This window comes from Cibotium barometz, chromosome 22 (genome assembly GCF_041138505.1).
Source record: "Cibotium barometz isolate CiBa-2024 chromosome 22, ASM4113850v1, whole genome shotgun sequence".
Classification (NCBI taxonomy): domain Eukaryota; kingdom Viridiplantae; phylum Streptophyta; class Polypodiopsida; order Cyatheales; family Cibotiaceae; genus Cibotium; species Cibotium barometz.
This window is the reverse complement of record NC_141067.1, coordinates 48,228,635-48,249,212: the sequence shown is the minus strand read 5'-3', so window position 1 is coordinate 48,249,212 and position 20,578 is coordinate 48,228,635.

The window sequence follows — 20,578 nt, the reverse complement described above, 5'->3', positions numbered from 1 at the left end:
TTTTCAACCGTTGCATGCCAATGCTACATGGCAACTCTAAACCCCCCCCCAAAAAAAAAATCCAACTAATCTTGGTTTATTTATTTATTTGCATGCAGAACCCCTTCTCGCCCCAAGCCATAACCCTTTGCCTGCAATGACCTTCAACACTTTCTCTCTCCTTACACATGCTTTGCACATAGCCATGAAGAAAACCATATATCTGCCCAAAGACCAACTTCTAACCCTAGAAAATCCAACCCCCATGTCCAAAATTGAAGAACAACCCGTCTGTACATCCATAGCCCATGATGTACAACAACACACTCCCAAAACCCAACATCCCCTAGTTCCTTCTTCTGTCTCTGTTTACACAAGCTGAAGTTACTATTACCTTGAAAAGGAAGCCACCATCCACGACGGATGTGTCTAGGTCCTCGTAGAAATTTCTACATCAAAGGCTAGTCATCTGGCGCGGTGGCAATAAAGATCCTTACAACAAAAGGAGAACCCAATGATAGCCACAGAGAACCGCCTTCTTCGCAACATTGGAGATCAAAGAATGGGTTTCAAAACCTCACTCCTGGCTATGCCAACAACCAGTACGACAATCATAGCTCTAATGATAGAAATTTACTCTGGTGAGAGAGGACAAAGAACTCAACATTCTCGAAGATGGAGACACAGCAACAATGACACGAGAAGACTATTTACAAAGATAAAGTCTGGTGTTTTGAAGTTACTACCACGAATACTAACAAGGAGGAACATGAAAACACAAGGGCTCATATTCAAGGATCATGGGCAACTCCTCTTCCTCCCATCTCTGTGCTCCTACCCGATATATATTAGTTGGGGTATCACTAGCATAGGCAGGGCCATCCTCAGCTCAGAGCATCACTTTGCCCTCTAAAGTAAGTGGTGAAGTTAGGAAAGCAGAAAAAGCAGCGAAAGTGGAGATACCCCCATAGAACCAGCCAACACTAAATTCGCAGGCACCTATCAATATAGGAAGGCTGCAGCTGTTGGAAGTGCTGAAGGATTATTCCACTGCTCTCCATAAGAACTATGACCAACTGCATGATTGACTAATCACCATGATAATGTTTGATAAAGACCAGCAACAAATCGACAACCATGGCACCGTCGAGATCCTCGCTCACATCAAGGAACTCAAGGTAAGTATGATGGGAAGAAGTAAGTACTATCCCAAATTTTTTCTTTCGAAAGTTTTCTTCTTGGAAGCAATCCCCAGAATTAAGCTCATGGAAGGCATTTTCCATCCTTTGCGAGTGCAGATGTGCATGCTACCACAACATTCACGATCTAGCCTCTACAAGCGTTGAACTAGATGTCATCACTAACACCTCCATTAGCTATGATCAGAACTCACCCAGAAGCTAAAAGGAATCTAACAGTTGAGAAGACAACAACATTGTGGGTTCAAGTCGTCGGATTGGGAATTCGACCCATCAGGTGTGCCAAGTGTTAGCTGTAGGCTAGCTTGGAGCCATGGGCCAGTGCCGTAGTAGCTGTCGACGAAACAAGTGCATGTTAGCACCGTCAACCAGAAGGGCTTGCCTACTTTATTGCAGGAAACGATGCTTCCTTAAACACTCAGCCCCCGCCAACACTCAAGTTGATGTTTGCTCATAGGCAGTCATAGAGCAGACTGATGAGAGTTAGGAACTTAGCAGACCAAAGACTCAGCGAGTTAGCATACTCTCGGCAATGGGGCGGGTCGACTGACTCAACTCGAAGGAAGGAGTGAGGTCCCCGCCTCAATATTGTTGCCTCTGAATTCACATCAAGGTATTATTATTCAGGTCCTAATTATTTTAGAATTGCTCGATGCTTGGAAAACAGGGGGTGATTGACCATAAAGATAAACATAGAATTGTTCTTGATCTACCTAAGTGGTTGCGGTTTGGTAAGGTGCTGCTGTTGTGACTATGAGGGTCAACTGTATACAATATGACTTGAGAGAGTGACGAGTCGAAGGCTGGTGCACTCCCATTAATCGGAATTGAATCACTGGCCCATTGGCCCAAGTTAAGATTATCTAATATCATATTATTAATTATTAAATTAGAGATTACTAATTATTATTAACTATTAATTTTTAACTAATTTACTAATTAGTAATTATTAATTAATATTAAAAATTATAATTAATATTGATTAAAAAATTATAAGAATTATATTAAAAATTTCATCTCATGATGTTCTTTATCACCTGAAAACCTGCTAAATTAAATTCTAACATCTCACAAACAAAAGATGGCATACGGCATAGCTATAACATGCTCATGAAATTTAGAAAACTCCATGACTTCATTTCCAAAATCTCATCGAGTAGGAAGTAAACCCACTTTTTGGAGCCTTAAAGTATTTTTGATGCTTTATTTCCACAATTCTCCAAGTCCCAAGAACTTTCCATTCTCCAAAACCTTTAAAGGTTTATAAAACAAACGATTTTCCAAATCGTTGATTATAATATTCAAAATAAAAAAAACCCACTTAGCTGTAAGTAGAGCAAGGCGTGATTTTTATTGATTTTCTCTATATCTTCTATGGCGGCTTCACTTCAGACCGCGGGAAGCAGAACACATGTATATGATGGAAAATCCTATCACTAGTTAACACTCATTTTTCTCTTCAATTCAAACTCCTACATGCCACGAACAGTATAGCAACCTCCTTGATTTTATTTTCTCTGGTTAGTTGGCGCACTAGTTCCCTTTTTTTTGCAGACCAGATTTCTCATATATGCGCTCCCCTCGTTCTCTGGTTTTCCCTCATTTTCTCGCAAGGAAATCGGGTGCCCCACCACCTTTTGCAGCCCAAAAATCGCTAATTTCCAATTTGAAATACTGCGCCTGCTTATATCCACGCAAGCCGCCACCCGCCACCTTGCATATACGTTTCCAGCTGGCGCTTTGGGAAGCTTCTCAAACACTTCTTGTGCTTCTGTTACCACATATATGGATGTCCCCTTGGGTGTATTAATCAAGGCACACGCAAGAGCCAACAACTCACTGTGCCTACACAACAACTCTCTCTTTACATCATCTGAAATGCTGTGTGACACCCAATGCAAACCTGAGACATATCCTTCTTTTGCCACTTTGAGTGAAAGATCTTCTAGCTGCATGTTCGAAGACATGGCGTCCAAGCTATTTTTCAACCTTGCATCTTTCAAGCGAGCTTTAGCAAGCTCTACATCTTCAGGCCTCCTCTCCAACTGTCTTATTCGCAATGCAAGGAGGTCTTCCCTGCTCAATCCTTCCATCCAAGGCAATACATTCCAAGTTGGAACTACTTCTTTAACTGGCATCACTGGCTTCTGACCATACATTAATTCTGCAGGCATGTATCCTGTCATTGAACTATGAGTTGTACGGTCAGCCCACAAAGCATATGGTAGCAGCCTTGGCCATTCTCGCATTTTTTCTCTGCATGCCTTAGCCAAAGCTTTAATGATTGGAGGATGTCCTCGCTCACTTTTACCATTGCCCTCAGGATTGTAAGCACATGTTAGGGACAGTTTGATGCCAATTCTAGAAAAGAATTCCCTTGCTTCTTCAACATCTAACTCGCCCTATCAGCTGTTATTTTCCCAACACAACCATGCCGACAAATCACATCTTCCAAGAGAAATTTGCATACTGTTTCCGTACTCTTTGTTCTAAGAGCACGCCCCTCTACCTGATTTGTCAAATCTTCTCTTGCAAGTGCTATGTACCGCATCTGCCAAATTCCCAAAGGCATTGTAACTAGATCCACTACCCATTTGTAGTGCATGGCAGGCGGGTAGGTTGGTTGCAATCCATCACGATGTCGCATATTTGAGTACATTTGACATACCATGCATGTTTCCACATATTGGGAAATATCTTTGTACATTCCTTTCCACCAATATTTTTCCTATATTTTGGTAAAGGTGGCCCACACACTTCGATGTCCAGCCCAGAGACTCTCATGGAATTCTTTCACAAGCTTCCCTTGAGTCTCTTTATCACATATGACTCTCTGTGGCATAGCATTCCTCTGCTTAGGATGCTTCCAGAGGTACCCATCCTTTAGAAAATAACCATATGCTTTTCTGCGGATCCTCTTAAATTCTAAATCAGACCAACTTTCCTGTCTTGTCAGAGTACTCAAGTATTGACCAATAAGCAACTAATCTCCTTCATACATTTCCTCAGTAAAAGACTCAAGTGCATTTGATAGGCAAATATGGTCCCCCTTTGGATATGCTGTAGTGTAGAACTTTGTACCCACATCATCAATGTCACTAATCATCTCTTTTTCATCTTCATACCTGGCTCTTGATAGCATATCTGCAACAACTGGATTATCTTTTCCTGCAATATGCTCAAACTCAGGATTTAGTGACTTGATATAGGCAATCCACCTAAGCATAGCAATATCTGGAGTGGTACAGCTTGCTATCATCCCAAGAAGTGACAAGCAATCAGTTTCCACAAGTACAGATGCCCCAATAAGATATTCTTTTTTACATTTTAGAGCAGTGACTATTCCCCATAACTCTCTCTTAATCTGTGGATACTTTCGTTGTCGAAAGCTTAATACCTTTGCTCCAAATCTGATTACATACCTGTGATCATCCTCATCATCTTGCCCTACTGCCCATCCTATCCCAGTAGGACTAGTGTCAACTGTAACAATCACAGGCCTTCCACACTCATAATCTGCCTTCCTCAGAGTAGGTGATGATTGGAGCAAACATTTCAGCTTCCGCATAGCTTTAATATGTACTGCACTCCACAGAAATTTTTGATTTTTCCTCAAAAGTTGATAAAGAGGATCTGCTACATGTGCATAATGTGGGATCCAAATAACATTAAAGACACATGCTCCAAGAAATCTCCTCAGCTCTGTAACATTAATGTATGTCTCTTTCATTCTTTGTATTGCATCTATCTTGGCTGGACAAGGTCGGCGTCCACTAGTACTACAAAGATGTCCCACTATTAGCACTTCACCAACTCCAAACACTGATTTCAGTCCAGATAAAGTAAGATTCACCTCTTCAAGCCTGGATAGAATCATATCACAATCCTTTATATGATTTGCCACAAACTTGCGGCACCCCTTTGAATCTAAATCCCCATCTTTGTCTTTCTCATCACAGCCTTTTATTGGTACGTCATCCAAAAAAGGCATAGTAATTTGTGGTATGAAGTCTCGCAAGACTTTATTCATTCCATTCATCATATGTGCCACTGAGTTGGTGGCTCCCTGTGGTAAGGTACACATCCTTACTGATCCCAAAGGAGTTTTCATTGTGGTCAAATCCCTGCTTTGTATATCCAGCTGGAACTGATCATATCCCGAATACAAATCACCCATAGAGTATATAGCTTTCCCTGCAAATGCTTCTGCAAACTCATCCACAATTGGACCTGCTCCCACATTCCTGATTGTGACTTTGTTTATAGGTTGCATGTCTTGAATAAAGCGCAATGTTCCATTTTTCTTTGGCACAGTAAACCATCTGTTGGAATATGGAGCGCATGATGGCTCCAAAATTCCCATCCTGATCTTTTCTTTTAGTAATTCCATCAGCTTTGGCAAGAGAGCCTTTGGTACTGGAATTGGCCGCAGGTTCCAGGGCACATGTGGAACAGTAAAGATCACCATTGGTGCTGTTACACTTGGATCAACACAGCTTATCTCATGCGGCTGAAAAGCAAAGGCTTTCCCATGTTTCACAAGCATTTCCTCAAAGCATTTCTTTTCAACTGGCAACAGAAAATCCTTCTCACCAATCTTCAGCTCTTTTAGAGTTTCCTGTGTAAACCTATGCCCAATTTTCTTCGGATCTTTAAGATTTGGTTGCATAGAAGCTTCATCTATCTTCTCCTTGCTTCCTGGTGGCAAAGGGAAGGCAACTGGTTTCACCTTCTTTGCAACTGTTTTGTACTTTGTATCAACATGAGCATCCATCTCCCAATTCATGTTTTTACATTCCACCCCCTCAAATTCCCGGATTATATCATACATCTCCGCAGATGACACCTCTATCATCTCATTTCCACTCTGTAAGCATGCTCTTCCCATATCAAAAAGCACATCCATAGTATCTACAAATGACACCTCATCAAGCACCCCTAAAATAAACTCATTCTTCTCCAAAAGACCACATTGCTCAAGACTTTGTTGTTCATTTTGTAGATGTCTATGCATGCCACGCTTCAAATCCTTGCTTTTTACAAAGACCAGTGACCCATAGCTAGAGAATCCCTGAAAATTTGCTGAAAAGTTATTTACATTGATTGAGTCCTGTGAGAACTCATTTTCCCTTGTACCATTGGAATCCCGCTTTACAATGGCACCTGGCCAAAATCCCTCATCTCCCTGTAATTCATGAATTCTCTATTTATCTTTGGGAGTGACTGTGCTCGAAGAGACTCACGATTCCTTTCATGGTTAATGCAAACTGTCAAGAACTCAACAGCTTTCTTGCCATCTTTACTCCTTATTCTCGCATATGCCGAGCCATCATCCAAAACCTTTGTTTCCATCCTTACAGCTGTAATGTAGGGTTGCCCAAGGATAAGGGGATACGATGACATCTCCTAAACAAAGAAGTTCTGATCATCTTTCACATCCCCTATAGTTACCCTTACATTTGGACATGCTGCATAGAGCTCTCCAGATGAGTTATTAGCTGCTTTAATCATCCAACCATGATCCACATCCATTGGCCACTTACATTTGTTATAGAGATTTTTAGCCATAAGATTTATTTCAGACCCATGATCAATTAGAGCGACATATGGCTCTTCCAAATCACCTATCTTGACAAGGGTTTCAGTGGTTGCTCTTGCCCAATGGCTCCTGGAGTAATGACTCTTTGTAAGAACTTCTTTTTCATCATCCTCTTCCACAAAGCGCACTTGTCGTGCCCCATCAGCAGAGTGATTACATTCCACCACATTTTCTCTCTCTTCCTTTTGCTGTACCTGTACTCCATGAGTCTTGGAAGTGCTTGCCTCCCCTTGTGATGGAATAGATTCAATTATAGACTGCCTTTTCCTTCGTATAATATCAATTATCTCATCATGAAATTCTTTCTTTGCAATCCCCAAGTGTAAATTCCACCCTGCTGTTTAGAATCCTCTCTTCAAGCACCTTTTTGAGATCTGTTGCAGCTTCAATATCAGATTGAAGCTTGTAGAGTGGACTTTTCCCTTTACCCTTCTCCTTCTCATGCTTCATTTTTGCTGGCACTTCTTCCATTGATACTTCTTGTGGAGGTCTGCTATGCGGTGGAGGCATATGTGATGGCCCAGGATCCTTCTTTTCACTTCCACATGTAACTCTTTTTGATGGCCCTCCTTCCTCATTTTCCCTTTTACGCTTCTCCTCTACCTGTGCCTCATTATTTTGGCATTTAGCAATGTAGGCATGAACAGATAAAGAATCCACAGGCTCCTCCCAGCCAGTCTCAAGACGTATACAGTCACTTGCCTCATGCAAAGCTTGCTTAGACACCTTCTTTGACGCAATTAATTCCATTGTTGATGGCCAAAAATCCTCATTCTCATAATCTTCATCATTCTCAAATCGCTGCTTTGATTGACCAACCTTTAATCCATAGGTTGCTGCCTCAAACATAGAGATGGCATGACTAGCAGCCATATCCTCAACCAGCTTTTTCATCCCTCCTTTCCCAAAGTTTGTACTTAATGGAAGACCAGTCTCTGTAAGGTGGATTTTCCCATCTTTGAAAAACACAAGTTGATTTTTAAGGGCTTCTTTATAGCTAGCACAATCTTTCTTTGCATGTTCTGGGTCATCACACCATATGCATCTGTATGTAAACCCTTCTTTGCTTTGAGGCCTTAAAGGCCTCAAAGCAAAGGAGGGTTTACATACAGATGCAAAGGTAGCCCCTTTTCTTCAATCCTGGACATCTTCAATTTTAGGTCTCGCATACCCTTAATAAGTTCTTCCATCGGCCCTTCTACCTTTGGGATTGCAGCAGCTGGTTTTGGTAGATTCTCAGGGGTAACAGTAGTTATAGGAGTTCCCGAGCTCATCACCATTTCATCCCTCCTTCGTTGCCGCTTTGCTAGCATAGTGACCGCATCCTCAACATCATTCCAATCACTCTTTAGTCCTTGCTCTGTATTCTTATCCTCAAGGAGAATTTCCAGCTTTTCTTGGAGATCTTTCCCAGCTACTTGTAAAGAAGAGCTCTGTTTTTTCTTTGTCCAAAGTTGTACGCTCTATCCTTGACAGCTGGGCATAGCGCTTCTCAAACTCTCTTAGCAGCTCTGTGGTGGCAGAAATTCCCATTTTGGGTTTTGTGACCCATTCCAAGAAAGTTCGTTTGGTCACTCGCTCAGAATCCTCCATGAAATATTCATCCTTTAAAGCAAGCTTGAACTCCTCCCAATTTCTGCCACCATGTGCTGTCTGCAATCCTCTTATGCGCTCTCTTATTTCAGGAACACATACCAGCTCAAAGCTTCAAACCATATCCTCCTCAGTCACCCTGTTTAGCTCCATTTCCTTTATGTAATTGCGCAGGTACTTTGTGATATCCTTTCCATCAAATTGATCCACCTTTTTCACAATTGATTGCAGTGCTTTGGTCGTGGAAATTTGTCCCCTCTCAGCAGCTTGCTGCTGTTTCATATACATAGAAAACATCTGAAACATTTGCATAACCCCGGGGTCAAAATGAACCCCCTGACCCTCAGGATTCTCAGCCATAGCTTCCCTGTGTATTTCACCACACTCTCATCCCAGCAGTTTCACGTCGGGTTCACCAAAGAGCTGTCGTGACGTGGGCGGTGTTGCTGGGAAAGTACGAGACTTCTAGGTGTGAGAGTAGGTACCAAACTCCACAAGGAAACTCACACACATAATTCTCCAAGGAGCATAGGACATATGTGTCAATTCACCTCAATACATCCTTGAATTCAACCTGATGATTGCACATAAATTGTGTTCCAAGAGCTTGTCCCTTTCCAAGCATAGATTCACTGGCTCCTTTTTCCAAATCCCTCAAACCAATCACATGTAGGCATATCAAATTCTTCAAATATTACCCACATACATGTGACCATTTACATTCCATACATCAAGTAACATCAATTCCATCATCTCATTATGTTCTTTATCACCTGAAAACTTGCTTTTAAATTCTAACATCTCACAAACAAAAGATGGCATACGGCATAGCTATAACATGCTCATGAAATTTAGAAAACTCCATGACTTCATTTCCAAAATCTGATCGAGTAGGAAGTAAACCCACTTTTTGGAGCCTTGAAGTATTTTTGATGCTTTATTTCCACAATTCTCCAAGTCCCAAGAACTTTCCATTCTCCAAAACCTTTAAAGGTTTATAAAACAAACGATTTTCCAAATCGTTGATTATAATATTCAAAATAAAAAAAAACCCACTTAACTGTAAGTAGAGCAAGGCATGATTTTTATTGATTTTCTCTATATCTTCTATGGCGGCTTCGTTGCAGACCGCGGGAAGCAGAACACATGTATATGATGGAAAATCCTATCACTAGTTAACACTCATTTTTCTCTTCAATTCAAACTCCTACATGCCACGAACAGTAGCAGCCTCCTTGATTTTATTTTCTCTGGTTAGTTGGCGCACTGGTTCCCTTTTTTCTGCAGACCAGATTTCTCATATATGCGCTCCCCTCGTTCTCTGGTTTTTCCTCATTTTCCCGCAAGGAAATCGGGCGCCCCACCACCTTTTGCAGCCCAAAAATCGCTAATTTCCAATTTGAAATACTGCGCCTGCTTATATCCACGCAAGCCGCCACCCGCCACCTTGTATATACGTTTCCAGCTGGCGCTTTGGGAAGCTTCTCAAACACTTCTTGTGCTTCTGTTACCACATATATGGATGTCCCCTTGGGTGTATTAATCAAGGCACACGCAAGAGCCAACAACTCACTGTGCCTACACAACAACTCTCTCTTTACATCATCTGAAATGCTGTGTGACACCCAATGCAAACCTGAGACATATCCTTCTTTTGCCACTTTGAGTGAAAGATCTTCTAGCTGCATGTTCGAAGACATGGCGTCCAAGCTCGGCATTGCCCCATGTTCAACAAGCACCCAACACAGTATGCCAATTCACAATACCAGGATGAAATGGCATCTTCTTGATCAAAGCTACCGCCTTGTCAACATGGCCTGCCCGGCCAAGGACATCAACAATGCAAGTGTAATGCTCAAGAGTTGGGATGATACCATAGTCATTGCTAATGGCCTCAAGGTACAACTGACCTTTTTCCATTAGACCTGCATGACTGCATGCATTTAGAACACTACCGAATGTAACTAGATTTGGCTTGATACCTTCCCCTATCATTCTGCCGAGCATATGAAAAACATTTTCACTCTCTCCAAGCTTAAAGTCTTTTTTTGCATTTCCATATATGTTAAGAAGGGTGTTCCCTACTACAAGGTCTACCATATGCATAAAACTCCATAATTTATACCACACTCATGTACAGAGGCTTCGAGACCTGGCTCAGCCTCCGCTCGTCTTATTGAACCTTATTTACAATATGAACATATATACTCAGGCATCATATAATGACTCGTCATGGCACTTAACCCCATGCATCTGGATTTGCATTTGATGACCTCACATGCATGGTTTCACACCATAGACGTGCCATGGCACGACAACGCGTGTTTGGTTTTTTGTCTCAAAAGCCAGCTCAGCCTCCAATGCTCTAGCTCATGAACCCCGCTCTAGCAGCCTCATGACAATACTCCATCTGCCTCTCACGACCAATGCTTCAGCTCTCAATGAAATCTCTTACCATGTACCTATTCGAGATCATATTACCATCACAAAAACAACATTAAATATACCTTTTAAAAACCAGAATGCATGGAAAGCGCATCTGTTTCCTTATTTCTTAAGGGTAACACCTATCGAGTGAAGAAGTCATTATTTATGCTCGTTCCTTTTAAAATTTGACAATACAGTAGTCCTTGTACTTAAAAATATATGTATGTTTACTACATACATATATGTAAGATCCTAAATTAGTAGCTACTCAAAGTGAATATCGCATTTTTCAGTTATATGCACCATATTTCTATACGATTCTACCTATGAATATAGTTGTGTATGTGTATATAGAGACACACACCCACACACACATGAGAATTTGGTCATGATAGTCGAAAGACGTGATATCCCATTTGCAAACCTCTTAGATTTTTATATTCGCATCAAATGGCTATGAAGGCGCAAGCATAGGTATATATACGCACACACACACACACATGCACACAAACACACACACACACACATATATATATATACGTATCTATTTATATATATATACCAAAATATTTATGATAGTCGAAAGGCACGATATCTCGTTTCGAGTGTTCTGATTTTTTCTTATTCGCATTAAATGGCTATTAGATGCATATATTCTAGCTACTCTAAGTGAATATTCAAAATTAAAAGATCCTAAATTAGTAGCTACTTAAAGTGAATATCGCGTCTTTCGGCTATATGCACCATATTTCTATATGATTCTACCTGCAAATATAGTTGTGTATGTGTATATAGAGACACACACCCACACACACGAGAATTTGGCCATATTAGCCAAAAGACACGATATCCCATTTACAAACTTCTTAGATTTTCATATTCGCATCGTCAAATGGCTACGAAGGCACAAGCATAAGTATCTATATATATATATATATATATATATATATATGTGTACGTATATATACGTATCTATTTATATACATATACATATATATATATATATATATATATATATATATATTTATTCTTATATACATATATTTTCATGCTTGCACCTTTGTAGCCACTTGATGCGAATATGAAAATCTAAGAGGTTTGCAAACGGGATATCGCGTCTTTAGGCTATCATGACCAATTGCTCATATGCTTGTACCTATGTTTATATAGAAATGTAAAGTGTATATGTGTATGTGTGTGTGTGTGTGTGTGTTTGTGTATAAAGTGTGTATATATATATATATATGTATATGCTTATGGTCCATGGATATGTTTTCAAATGTGCAGTTTTGTATATGCGAGGACTAAGAGAACTGCCCGTAGGCAAGGCAAGGGTCCCGATGTTGGTATGAAAGCTGCTGCTAAATAGAGGATAAACAGAAAGCCTATGCATACTTTGAAACAGGCCAGGTGTAGTAGATTTTCTCAAAGGGTAACTATTTTAAGGTAGATTAGAAAAGCTCAAAAATGTATTGAGCTCTGTATTCCTAAGGCTCCTTTCCAGAGGTTAATTGAGATCAGTTTGTGATCAATGGTCTCTTCAGATGAGGTGGAAGAGAACAGGCTTGCTTTGTCTTCAGTAGGCAACCGAAGATTTTATTCTAGAATATTTCAATGATATATGTATAGTTGTTGCACACGCACACAAAATCACCATCATGGTTAAAGATTTAGAGACTCTGAAGAGAGTTAGATGGAGATCCGAGAAGCTTCTGTTTCCTGCCTCGCCGAAATAATTGATCGTAAAATGAGAGATATTCTTATGATACCCCCTATTTAGGAAGCAGAGCGATGACATAAAGATCACAGAGGTTACACATGAAGTTAATACAAGTGCCAGGGCTGAACACAGGAGGCCAGATTACAGCAGGAAGAAGCACTTAAGTAGAAGAATGCAATGGCCATGGAGAAGCCTAGATAGGTTGAGCTTTCAAGGGACAAGTTGTACCAGGAAGAAACTGCAGAATTAGATGCTGTTTTACATGAATTGTTAAAATTTTAGAATTGTCTTTGTAGCCCTGGACGATGGGGAGAGAGACAAGTTAGTCTTGACTTGGTGGACCTAAATATACTGAAGCAAGAGAGAGATCAGATATCTGACTCTATTTTGTATGTTTGTCTAAAGTAAGTTCTTCTTCATCTGAGTCTAATGTATTTGTTTGCTTCAACTTTGATAATTTCTGGTGTTAATGTTTATTTTTTTATTTGGCAGGTAAAGTGTAAGATCCCTGCAGAGTCCCCCAGACTGAAGTTTTTATTCTTAATTCTCAATTGGCTCCTCTGCTAATAAGGATCAAAAGTACTCCACCAGATAACATAAGAAGATGGTTTACCTACTGCAACTTCAAGGAAGTTACCACGATTATTTTTCCATATGAATCAACTAGATAAATATACATATTTTTTTATATTATTTAAAATTTTGATTGATTTAATGTCTTGTTTTTAACTCTGGTTTTTAATGTTTCAGCAATCATTGGAGCCTTGTCTGTTTGGAGGTAGAAAAGAAGATTGTTTGGACTTTGAATTCCATACCAGGCACACACCCTGAATTGAGACTGTAAGTCTTTCTCATTTATGTTACTCTAAATTACCAAGTCCTTCTGCAATTTCTAGTGTCTTATTAATTTTGTATGCCTTGATAGTTGTATTAAGAGAATGCTTGCAGCAGCTACTATTGGCCCTATTTGCCTTGTTGAAGGCATTTTTGATTATGCAATCAAGGAAATATCTGTGCCATATCAAACAGATGGCTATTTGTGTGGTTGGAGAACTATTATACATGTAGAGTACCTACTAGACAGCCTGTTTCAACATAACCCTACATGGACCAAGGTAATAAAACTTGTTGATAATTTCTCCCTCAGCAATCATAAATTTATGCTCTACTAAACTTGATGATTTTTTTCCCTTTCACTGCAGTCAAATATTGAAAGATACGACAACCTCTTTGTGGAGTGCTATAGAGTAACCATGATATGGATGATCTTAACACGTGCTAAGGAGAAGACCCCACAGAACAAACCTACTTTTCGAGATGAGGTTGAGGTTCTCATCAAGTATGGAACTGTTCAGCCAGAGCCCACAACCAACCAGGGGAAGGAGGAGGAGAGTGTTCTGAGCAAGACAAGTACGGTGAGGACAGAAAAGGAGAGAAGGAGGAGGAGGGTAGAGAAGAGAAGGGTGAGGAGGAGGAGGAGGGCAGAGAAGAGGAGGTTGAGGAGGGCAGGTAAGAGAAGGGTGAGAAGGAGGGAAGATAAGTGCGAGGTGGAGAATATAGGTGAGGAGGAGAAGAAGGATGAGAATGTTTCAGAAGACCAGAACAACGAGTTGGAAGAGGAGGAGGGAGTTGAGCTCAAGGACACAAATGAAGATGTGGAACATACACCTCAAAATATTGATGTGAGCCAGTAGACAATTTATTTGTAACATTCTTTAAAGACATGCCCACTACAATTTTAAGTAGTGAAGGTTTGTAACATTTCTTATCAAACTAATTGGAATGTTTTTTGAATTGAGAGACTGATAATTCTAGACGTAAATGGTCTTCTTCTCAGAAGGATATATGTTCCTTTCAATATTAGCGGGGTGAGAACATTTCGTGTAGGGTATATGCAAATAATGCTGAGGCCAGGAGTGGCAGATTTTGTCAAGTTTATGCTCTATTTTTTTGGGCTGCCATTTGGTCCTCAATGGCTTCGTAGAACTTGGAACCTATGATCAGAGTGGTTTGCACAGAAACAAGTTTTGAGCCAAGAGACTTTTATTTTATCAATGATCAAAGGGCTTGTGAAGTGCATCCCAGTATGTTTCATCCAAGCAAAGAGGGAGTGCCGTTGTACACTAAGCCCTTTGCCATTATCCATCTACCTATTGACATATATAATACTTTGTTGATAGATGATACCCTTGAGAAGGGGATATTTAATCTAGAGCACACTTGTATATTACCCCTACCTTTTGAGGGAGATGTAGATGATAGGTTTTTGGAACAAACACTAATTCCTTATTTAAAAGTCTTGTACAATTTTTTTGGCACAGTTCCAGAATATGTAAAAAATAATCCATTTAATTGAAGTAATTTCTTATAAATCAGAGTGATGACTCGTATACATTGCAAGCTTTCTTTCATTACTAATATAAAAAATAAGTACTAATAATATAAAAATGATGTACATTGTCTTGCAATCAAAATTGTTGATAATATAAAAAAGTACATTGTCTTGGATCAAAAGTACATGGGTAATTGAAGTTACATAGGAATGATAATTACTTTGTTCAGCAAATCTCTGTAAATAATTGTCTTTTCTCTTCTCTATTGCACCTTTCTTCCATTGTGAAAGAAAGAAAACTCTGCTCGCATTTCATTTATGCATTCATCTATGATATCTTTCCTCAAATGTTGTAGACTGCATAGCTCCCACACTGAAATGACTGTGAGCAAGGTTGAGTCTGCATCATGTACTTCAATATCTACAAACGTTATTGTCCTCTAAATTGGCCGCTTCCTGATCCATTGAAACTAGCTCTCCTTTGATGTAACGAGACCGTTTGCACCAATATGACATGATGAATGTTTGTGTTGCTATCATTGTACTTAACATTCACTGTCTCTGATGCAATCTGGCAATGGATCTCTTCATGCACTTTCCTGTCCCAGCTCTTGTCAAGTAAAGTTGCCAAGAATGTAGAATCTTGATTTTTGCAAATGAGCATAGTATTTGCAATTTTAACCTCACAGACATTGAAAAGCTCCACAAAAACAAGTATTGGTAGGTAGAGCACAATTTTCACTATTCGTGTGGGACTACCGTCTCGATAGTGATCGTTGCACGTCTTTGTAAAGCTTACTCTTAACAGATTTTATAATGCATGAATCAGGAATTGGCCAATCTATGTGGTTCCAATCTGCTTGGAGAGGCAACTTTTCCAAGCGTCCATGGGTATTGGCTTTGTCCCAGCAAATAGTAAAAGTAGTCATTAAAAAAAATACCTACATCAGCAAGACTTCTTTTAGTCCTCCCCTCATATTGCAGCTGCCCAATGTGTGCATGTACCATAGTCATGATCCCAATCATGCACTCAATTGGTTACCACTCTTCATATGATGAGGGATACACATCTGCATACACAAACAATTGAACCTAAAAATGAGAACAATAATTCAATTATCAATGGTATTAATACTGATAACGATAATGAATTGCTTTGAGGTTCCAATGATTACAATTTATTTTATGTGGTTGCAAGGATGATTGATCCTCTCTGCTAAGTACAAGCTCGTTGTGCATGTAGACATGTTGCATAAGCACCTCCTTATAGTTATCCTTCCGCTCTCTATCTTGAAGTCTTTGATTCTACCCTTCCATGACGTTATGAAAATGTTCTTGCTGCTTGTATGTTTTCGCTTTCTTGGTTACATAAGCACCTAGGTTCCCTTGGTTATTTGAACTTATGTCCATTGGTTCTGTTCATTGACTATGTTGGAGATAAGTACAAAAAACACTGATGATCTAGGTCTCCTTGGCCTTTGAAGTGTTTCGTCAATGTCCTCCGATGTAGGGTATGACTGACATGATATGAACTAATGGTTTGTAGCCATTGTTTAGAAAATATACAGAACTGAAAGATTAGAGTAGAAGGATGAAGGAAAGCAGTGTATAGCTAGGAGAATGAAGAGAGAAAAGCGAGAAGAAGAATACATACGAAGGTAGTTCACTTTAAAATTTCCCTCCTCAACAAGTAAAGACAAGATATCAAGGATGAAAAATTCTCCATCTGTACTTGGGCAGGCGTCTTCATGCAATTGCTATCAAATTCTCCAAAAAAGTTATATATTTAAGATGAATACGATTGTTTTTGGAATATACATAAAAACTTTTTGAGAATTTTTAAATAAATATAGCTAATTTTAAACGTTACATTGCTTGCTTGCTCATTGGTTGTTGGTAGCTATTTTCTCTCTCTTCTAAAAGGCCCTCCAAATGACCTTCGAAACGTTCTAATGTATAGAAAAGGACTCTTGGTATGGACTTTGAGCCGAAATAGACACGTTATTATTACTTCTTAGGAAGGGAGTCAAGACTCATATACTCTCTTTTACAAGAGAGTAATTAGAGCATGACTCTCGCCCATACTTGTAACCCTATTCTTGCCTATAGTGTAAAGATTCAAGTCAACGTCAACATTGTAGCCAAGATTCAAAGTGAAGTGGACTACTCTAGAAAATGAGTAAGAGTGTAGACCCAATACATGTATGATGATAGGGATGGGGGAGTGTTAGAAAATAAGTGATGAAGGGGATTATAGACTTGAGACATAGAAATGTTGCTAAGGTTATGAGAAATAAAACTAGTAAATGTTAGGAAGCAATGTAAACCTAAAAAGGTTTTCAACGTGCATGTTAGATTCCTAGGATGATTATGTATAAACTAACTTTTATATTAAAAGTGGAATTTTTAGCATTATCATTTCATAGTAAATACGGGGAAAGTATATAAAATTTTTATCAATAGAAAATGAAGGTTTTTGCATAAATTAAATTTTATGCTAAGTGAACTTTTGAGTATTCTCATTTCATAGTAAATGAGGGCAAGATATGGCAAAATTTTATAATTCGAAAATGAAGGATTTGCATAAACTAATTTTTATATTAAAAGTGAACTTTCAGTATTCTCATTTCATAGTAAATGTGGGGAAGCTATGGCAAAATTTTATTTCATTAGAAAATGAAGGATTTTCATAAACTAATTTTATATTAAAAGTGTACTTTTGAGTATTCTCATTTCGTAGAAAATGCGGGGAAACTATGGCAAAAATTTTATTTAAAAAAAAATAAATTTTATGCATAATTAATTTTTATATCAAAAGTGAAATTTTGAGTATTATCATTTCTTAGAAATGTGGGGAAGCTATGGAAAAATTTATATCTTTAGAGAATGAATTTTTGCATAATAAATTTTATGCTAAAAGTGGAGTTTTGAGCATTATTCATTTGCCTGAAAAATAAAGAAGGTTATGCACAAATTTTCTAGATGAATTATGAAAATGATTATAAATATAATTCACTTAGATAAGAATGGATGTGAAATTATGTGAATGGATGTAAAATGGATGTGAATGGATGTAAAATGATCACGTGACTTCTTTTTGGATCTAAAATGGTAGTCAGGTTGCATTTTCATTGGTCATTGTTTGGGAAGGCGGTGTGGAGAATGGTATCTACAAACTCTTCGCACTCTCCTCGTTGACAGGTTCTTAGGTTGGTGACTTATGGCACTTTCGGTTTAGCCACTTAAATGTGTGCAAACTAAAGTATATCTGACACAAGTAGTAGCTTCAAGTGACTCAAAGTACCTCAAATGTTTGCTCCATGTATTTGCAAACTCATCAAATCAACAATTTGTTAGTTGAAAGATGCAGGTGAAATCGGCCGCGATGTGGAATTAGCATGTGGAGGGTGGAATTGAGTGACGTGGAATCAGCGCATCACCACAAGGTGACGTGGACTCAACACGTTGGAAGCTGATGTGGAATCAATAGGGCTCGAAATCTAGTGAGGTCTAAGGTGGACGTGAAATCAGCAAGTCAGCACCACATAGTAGCTGCCGTGGAATCAACAGGTCGGAAGATCACGTTGGAAGCTGATGTGGAATCAATAGGTCTCGAAATCTAGTGAGGTCCAAAGTGGACGTGAAATCAGCAAGTCAGCACCACACAATAGCTGCCGTAGCTTCAACTGACTCAAAGTACCTCATTAGGGCCAAAACCGTCTCAAAATGGGCTGTGTAAGGAATTTCGCTAACTTGCTAATTTGTAGAATGTTGACGGTCAAAACAGCTCCAAATTTAGCCGTTTTGGATATTTAAAGCGTATCTATCTGATTGAATACGTATCTAAGTGCATATTTTAAAATCTAAAAAAATATATCGTTTTCATGCTACTCTTTAATGGCTCGTCTCGAAATTTGTCCTCTTTTAGTGACTACGCGGCAAAATGACCATTCCCTCCAAACGCGCTCTTATCCATTCTCCAAAAAAATTTCACTCCTCTGCTTCTCTAAAAATTTCACAAGCTACATCTCATTCTCATTCTTCTGTGTCTCTCATGTTCTAATAGCTCTGCTTATATTTTTAGCTCTGTTAGTAATGAGTGATACATCTAATCGTAAGTTTCATTTGAATATCAAGCTCAACCAAGAGTATGCAACTACACGGAGTGTCTACCAAAGATCCCTTTCATGTGCAAATGAAGCTCAACATCTTCGCAATGAAGGAAAGAAGCATATTGACCTATGGACAGATGGAAGTCTATATCCACCGGATCCCAAAACAGGAAGGTATCCTTCTTTTCACACACCACATGATTTGATTAGATTTGTTGGTGATGGGGTGGATGGCTTACTTGGTTATAGTTCAAGACTATCTCAATCACATATTAATTATGCAGAATATACTACATATCTTCAAAATACTTCATCTTTGAATGCAACAAAAATTATAGAACTTGAAAACAAAATAGTGTCTTTGAAACAAGAAAATGATCAATTGAAAACCTTAAAAGAAACTCCAATAGGGTTAAGAGCACGAGTAAAACGAATGCGGGATGTAGTTAACTTAACAGAGAGATCTGGACAAAGAAAAAAAAGGTTAAAACTTGTAAGAGATCATGTTACTAACCTTCTAGGATTTGACATGTCTAATGCTCAGGAAAGGGTAAGATTTTTGAATGAGCTTATGAATAGGTCGGATATCTTGAAACTTTTGGAACTTTCTGAAAATCAAACTCAAAAAAAACTGGTCTTTCAACATCTATTAAAAGATATGGACTCATTAGTCTAGCCTTCCCAAATGCAAGAAGTTTGTGAAACAGTGGGAGTGAGTAGAAAGGGATACAGAGCCATCTCTAAAACCTGGTTTAGGGTCCTTAAGTATTACAAAATCAAAGCTTTTGGGTTGCCTAGACCTCACAATGTTGGAAAATATAGAACTCTGTTAAATGAGGAAATTTCTAAACATTTCGGAGAGTATTTCCATATTGAGGAAACAATGCCATATGAGAGACAAAAAAAAAATCATCTTTTGAATACAACGTTTATAATAATATTTGGATGAACATTAGAAAAGTCCAATCTTTTATGGTGAGATATTACAACATAAGAGAAATAGATTGCGAAGGAAAACTTGTATTTGTTTTAAAATTAATGAAGCTCAAATCCAAAAATGTCAAAAAATGGAAAGAATATCTATATCCCTAATGAATAAAGCATTGGACTATAGTCAAGGTAAGCTTGATTCTCCATACCACAAAACTCAATCAGAAATGGAGCTATGGTGGATTGGATCAGCTCAGGTACCAGTAGAGAGTCATGAAACATTAAAGTGGCTCTTCTCACAAATAGACATTCCTTCAGTTATTTAGAGCCAAAATACACCTTCATGTAGACGACATAGGTGATTTCATTGTGGAATGGCATTTGAGTGCCGACCTCAAGGCGTTGAAGTGTATGTTTGGTGTATGTGGAGGAGCAAATACCAAATATCCATGTCTTTATTGCATGGCAAGCATAGGGACAAGAGAATGGCTTGCAAAAAATGAGATTGGAAAACCACCATCCAGAAATAATGTGAATGTTGTCGATTATCCAACTTCTATTAAAATATGGGATCCAATTCTACCAATACATTTGAAAAATGTGCATATATGTATATTGCATGCAGAGATAAGAATCTTGGACAAATTGCTCAGACTTCATCTGGACTATGCATATTCTATTAAGCCG